General features: G+C 44.0%; 1 long non-coding RNA gene across 1 annotated transcript; it reads right to left on the bottom strand.

Moving 5' to 3' along the window:
* Positions 1-4,215: 4,215 nt before the first annotated feature.
* Positions 4,216-5,073, bottom strand: LOC135533869 (uncharacterized). The gene is made up of 3 exons (XR_010454602.1): positions 4,964-5,073; positions 4,545-4,789; positions 4,216-4,320 (listed from the first exon to the last, which is right to left on the bottom strand). It is a non-coding gene; the product is annotated as an uncharacterized LOC135533869 (long non-coding RNA).
* Positions 5,074-6,084: the final 1,011 nt, after the last annotated feature.

Genomic DNA, 6,084 nt, shown 5'->3' on the forward strand with positions numbered 1-6,084 from the left:
CAATCAGAAACAGCAGCCTCCAGTCTGTATCAACTCCCTGGACTACAAAAGGTTTGGCCGGACAACGGCTTCAGGTATTTGACTGCTCTGATGATCTGTCAGTTGTGACGGAATGCAGCTTCCTTCCCTCAACCAAGTTGATCTTCTGTCTGTGTCGTCACTACATGACTTGGTCCAGGTATTAGTAGTATATACTGGCCTACCTGGTTAAATAAAGGTGGAATAACATGTTAATATATATATATATATATATATATATATATATAGTAAGTATAAATACCAGGTAGGCCAGTTGAGAACAAGTTCTCATGTACAACTGCGACCTGGCCAAGATAAAGCAAAGCAGTGCGACACAAACAACACAGAGTTACACATGGAATAAACAAACGTACAGTCAATAACACAATTGATAAATCTATATACAGTGTGTGCAAATGTAGTAAGATTAGGGAGGTAAGGCAATAAATAGGCCATAGTGGCGAAATAATTACAATTAGTGATAGATGTGCAGAAGATGAATGTGCAAGTAGAGATACTAAAGGAGCATTTTTTTTTATAACAATATGGGGATGAGGTAGTTGGGTGGGCTATTTACAGATGGTCTGTGTACAGGTGCAGTGATCAGTTAGCTAGACTCCAGCTTCTGCTCATATATATATTTTCTACCTTTATTTAACTAGGCAAGTCAGTTAAGAACAAATTCTTATTTTCAATGACGGCCTAGGAACAGTGGGTTAACTGCCTGTTCAGGGGCAGAACGACAGATTTGTACCTAGTCAGCTCGGGGATTTGAACTTGCAACCTCTTGGTTACTAGTCCAACGCTCTAACCACTAGGCTACCCTGCCGCCCCATATGACTGTATTACTATTGGAATAGGAGCAGTTGTCATCGTATGATATTGATGACAGTTGGTTCCATCCACTCAGGCAACATTAAGAGCTGTGATCAATATGGAAGTCTCTTAAATCACTCAAGATCCCCAGGCTCTCATTTAAACACCCAGTGCTTCTCAAGTTACCTCACAATGTCTGTTGGCCTGGTTGTATGCTTCTCAAGTTACCTCACAATGCCTATTGGCTTGGTTGTATGCTTCTCAAGTTACCTCACAATGCCTATTGGCCTGGTTGTATGCTTCTCAAGTTACCTCACAATGCCTATTGGCTTGGTTGTATGCTTCTCAAGTTACCTCACAATGCCTATTGGCCTGGTTGTATGCTTCTCAAGTTACCTCACAATGCCTATTGGCTTGGTTGTATGCTTCTCAAGTTACCTCACAATGCCTATTGGCTTGGTTGTATGCTTCTCAAGTTACCTCACAATGCCTATTGGCTTGGTTGTATGCTTCTCAAGTTACCTCACAATGCCGATTGGCCTGGTTGTATGCTTCTCAAGTTACCTCACAATGCCTATTGGCTTGGTTGTATGCTTCTCAAGTTACCTCACAATGCCTATTGGCTTGGTTGTATGCTTCTCAAGTTACCTCACAATGCCTATTGGCTTGGTTGTATGCTTCTCAAGTTACCTCACAATGCCTATTGGCCTGGATGTATGCTTCTCAAGTTACCTCACAATGCCTATTGGCCTGGTTGTATGCTTCTCAAGTTACCTCACAATGCCTATTGGCCTGGTTGTATGCTTCTCAAGTTACCTCACAATGCCTATTGGCCTGGTTGTATGCTTCTCAAGTTACCTCACAATGCCTATTGGCCTGGTTGTATGCTTCTCAAGTTACCTCACAATGCCTATTGGCCTGGTTGTATGCTTCTCAAGTTACCTCACAATGCCTATTGGCCTGGTTGTATGCTTCTCAAGTTACCTCACAATGCCTATTGGCCTGGTTGTATGCGTCTTAAGTTACCTCACAATGCCTATTGGCCTGGTTGTATCCATATACAGTAGGAGTTGGAAAGACAGCACAAGCAGATCTGGGAACCAGGCTAGATGAATTACTACTCTCAACAGATAAACAGACATGTCGTGCTGTATGTCTGAAAGGTCCCTGCTCCACTTACTATGACCTTCAAAACAACCTTCAAAACGAATCAAAACATCCATTTCAATCAGTCTTGGGCCCGCCGCGGCCACAGCACTCCTCCTCTGGTGAGATGTGATGATTTCAATCAGGCTTGGGCCCGCCGCGGCCCACAGCACGCCCCTCTGGTGAGACGTGATGATTTCAGAAAGGCTTGGGCCCGCCACGGCCCACAGCACTCCTCCTCTGGTGAGACGTGATGATTTCAATCAGGATTGGGCCCGCCGCGGCCCACAGCACTCCCCCTCTGGTGAGACGTGATGATTTCAATCAGGCTTGGGCCCACCGCGGCCCACAGCACTCCCCCTCTGGTGAGACGTGATGATTTCAATCAGGCTTGGGCCCGCCGCGGCCCACAGCACGCCCCCTCTGGTGAGACGTGATGATTTCAATCAGGCTTGGGCCCGCCGCGGCCCACAGCACGCCCCCTCTGGTGAGACGTGATGATTTCAATCAGGCTTGGGCCCGCCGCGGCCCACAGCACGCCCCCTCTGGTGAGACGTGGCCTAGCGTTAGCAGCTACGTAGAGCTTGACCAGGGCACATCGGAGGAATCCCAGTTTATGATTGAGGTTTGAGGAATCATTGAATTGATGATAGTGGAAGAGACTCTTAATCACTTCATAGGGTGTTTCTATACTATATAGGGAATAGGGCTCTGGTCTAAAGTAGTGCACTATATAGGGAATAGGGCTCTCACCTTCCGGAGACACCTGAAACCCCACCTCTTCAAGGAATACCTAGGATAGGATAAGTAATCCTTCTCACCCCCCCTTAATGATTTAGATGCACTATTGTAAAGTGGCTGTTCCACTGGATGTCAGAAGGTGAATTCACCAATTTGTAAGTCGCTCTGGATAAGAGCGTCTGCTAAATGACTTAAATGTAAATGTAATGCTTGCCAGAAAACCAAATAGAGAAACTCAATCAAGCTCCACTTAAGATGCTTAAAACCCAAAAGAAAATAGCATGTTACCTGTCCATGATTGTTACTCTCATTACTGTTACCTTGTATATACTCTCAGTGATGGCGTTCATCATCATCAATACTGTTACCTTGTATATAATCTCAGTAATGGCATTCATCATCAGTACTGTTACCTTGTATATAATCTCAGTGATGGCGTTCATCATCATCAATACTGTTACCTTGTATATAATCTCAGTGATGGCTTTCATCATCATCAATACTGTTACCTTGTATATAATCTCAGTGATGGCGTTCATCATCATCAATACTGTTACCTTGTATATAATCTCAGTGATGGCGTTCATCATCATCAATACTGTTACCTTGTATATACTCTCAGTGATGGCGTTCATCATCATCAATACTGTTACCTTGTATATAATCTCAGTGATGGCGTTCATCATCAGTACTGTTACCTTGTATATAATTTCAGTGATGGCGTTCAACATCAGTACTGTTACCTTGTATATAATCTCAGTGATGGCGTTCATCATCATCAATACTGTTACCTTGTATATAATCTCAGTGATGGCGTTCATCATCATCAATACTGTTACCTTGTATATAATCTCAGTAATGGCGTTCATCATCAGTACTGTTACCTTCTATATACTCTCAGTGATGGCGTTCATCATCAGTACTGTTACCTTGTATATACTCTCAGTGATGGCGTTCATCATCATCAATACTGTTACCTTGTATATAATCTCAGTGATGGCGTTCATCATCAGTACTGTTACCTTGTATATAATTTCAGTGATGGCGTTCATCATCAGTACTGTTACCTTGTATATAATCTCAGTGATGGCTTTCATCATCAGTACTGTTACCTTGTATATACTCTCAGTGATGGCGTTCATCATCAGTACTGTTACCTTGTATATACTCTCAGTGATGGCGTTCATCATCTTGAGGAGACGAAGGTTAAAGTCCCCCATGTTGGGAGCACATGTTCCAGGTACCACCACAGCCCTCCTCAGGATTTTAGCTCCAGCCGGGCACAGGGTGCCCATCACAGGCATGGACACGTCCAGGGTGGGCCACTCCTGGCCTTCCGTAGCCACCTGCAAAGCTTTCACATACATGTCATTGAACCAGTCCAGGGAGAACTGGTACATGTAGTTGATCTGGGTGAGGTCGGCCAGGACAAAATACAGGTCTGCACCACGGTTAGCGATAGGGAGGTACTTCTTGCCCGGACCTCGTCGATCTCCTTCTCCTTGTCCTTAGCCGTTTCAACTCGCACGGAGATCTCATTGGAGGTGACCTTGGACTTTTTCAGGTTATCAACGAGGTCCTGGTCGTCCAATATGTGTCCTGAAGCAAGACAAAGTATTAGTGTTTTAATAGGTCACATTTTAGGTGAAGGGAGACAATGTGCTCATCTCTATCTTTTCTCTATCCTCTTAGTAAAAACAATAGTGAAAGAGTGCTCGAAGCAAAGCCAACAGTCAATCTTGATCAAGATTTTTACTTTACATTTAGGGACAGGTGGAACGGCACAAAATCCATCCACCCGTCCACCTCCCTCCCTCCCTCACCCTGGGTGTCCTGCAGCAGCAGCAGGGACCTGTTCTCCAGCTCGTGAAGGCTGAACAGGTCAGCAGTAATAGTGTGCAGGAGCTGGTTGTGGTGCAGCTCTAGCTCCGGCTGATACAGAGACACCGCGCTGGACAGCAGCTGCTCCTGCAGACACTCGTACTCTACCGAGAAGTTGATCAGCTTCACCAGGACACACACTGCCGGGAGGAAGTGGGGGTTGGGCAGACAGGTGGCCAGGTAGAGCCTTCGGTGAGAAAGAGAGGAGAGGGGAGAGGAGAAGGAAAAGGCAGGAGATGAGGAGGAGAGGAGTTGTGACAATTTATAAGACCTATTCCTACTGCTACAAATATGAACATTTATATTTTTAATGAAGGGTCATTTGATGAAAATAAGGGCTCAATTGAATGAATAAATGTACCTAAAGTTGGGATTGTACTCAATTTCAGTGTCTCCAATATTGATGAATGATTGACCGTCTCGTATTGTAAGGTTCTTGATCAGGATTGGCTGAAGACAGGGATCTATGTTCTCAAGAACATCCTGAAAACAGAAGAATGGTCAAAGGGAAGAATCGATAAGGACTAATAATCTTGATCTCATTTAGTACATCAGCTTCATTTAAGAAAACCACTAAGCTAAGTTTCCATTCAATTGGCAACAGATTTTTATGTGAACATGCACAAATCTGCATAAAAACAATCCACATTTCCCACCAGAGATGTTTCCATCAAATTGACCTCTTGTGGATAAAAGGCTGTGCGTGATGACGTAGAGTACATAAAAATACCTTTTGTTATTAAATACCATCGCATTTTCATCATCCATCGCATTTTCAACTCTACTGATGGTTTTGTCACTAAAACTGTTGCGTTATATAACGAATGTGCCCACTCCAGTGTTGGCAAGCGGCCTCTAGCCAACAGTTCGCAGATACAGTGTGGGTATAGCCTACATCAGGGGTATTCATCTCTTACCTTACGAGGTCCGGAGCCTGCTGCTTTTCTGTTCTACCTGATAATTAATTGCACCCACCTGGTGCAATTAAGGAATACCTAGGATAGGATAAAGTAATCCTTCTCTCCCCCCCCCCACCCTTAAATGATTTAGATGCACTATTGTAAAGTGGCTGTTCCACTGGATGTCAGAAGGTGAATTCACCAATTTGTAAGTCGCTCTGGATAAGAGCATCTGCTAAATGACTTAAATGTAAATGTAAAATGTGGTCCAAAGTAGTGTACTATATAGGGAATAGGGCTCTGGTCTATAGTAGTGCACTATATAGGGAATAGGGCTCTGGTCTAAAGTAGTGCACTATATAGGGAATAGGGCTCTGGTCCAAAGTAGTGTACTATATAGGGAATAGGGCTCTGGTCTAAAGTAGTGCACTATATAGGGAATAGGGCTCTGGTCTAAAGTAGTGTACTATATAGGGAATAGGGCTCTGGTTTAAAGTAGTGCACTATATAGGGAATAGGGCTCTGGTCTAAGGTAGTGTACTATATAGGGAATAGGGCTCTGGTTTAAAGTAGTGCACAATAT

This window comes from Oncorhynchus masou, unplaced genomic scaffold, assembly GCF_036934945.1.
Source record: "Oncorhynchus masou masou isolate Uvic2021 unplaced genomic scaffold, UVic_Omas_1.1 unplaced_scaffold_2753, whole genome shotgun sequence".
Classification (NCBI taxonomy): Eukaryota; Metazoa; Chordata; class Actinopteri; order Salmoniformes; family Salmonidae; genus Oncorhynchus; species Oncorhynchus masou.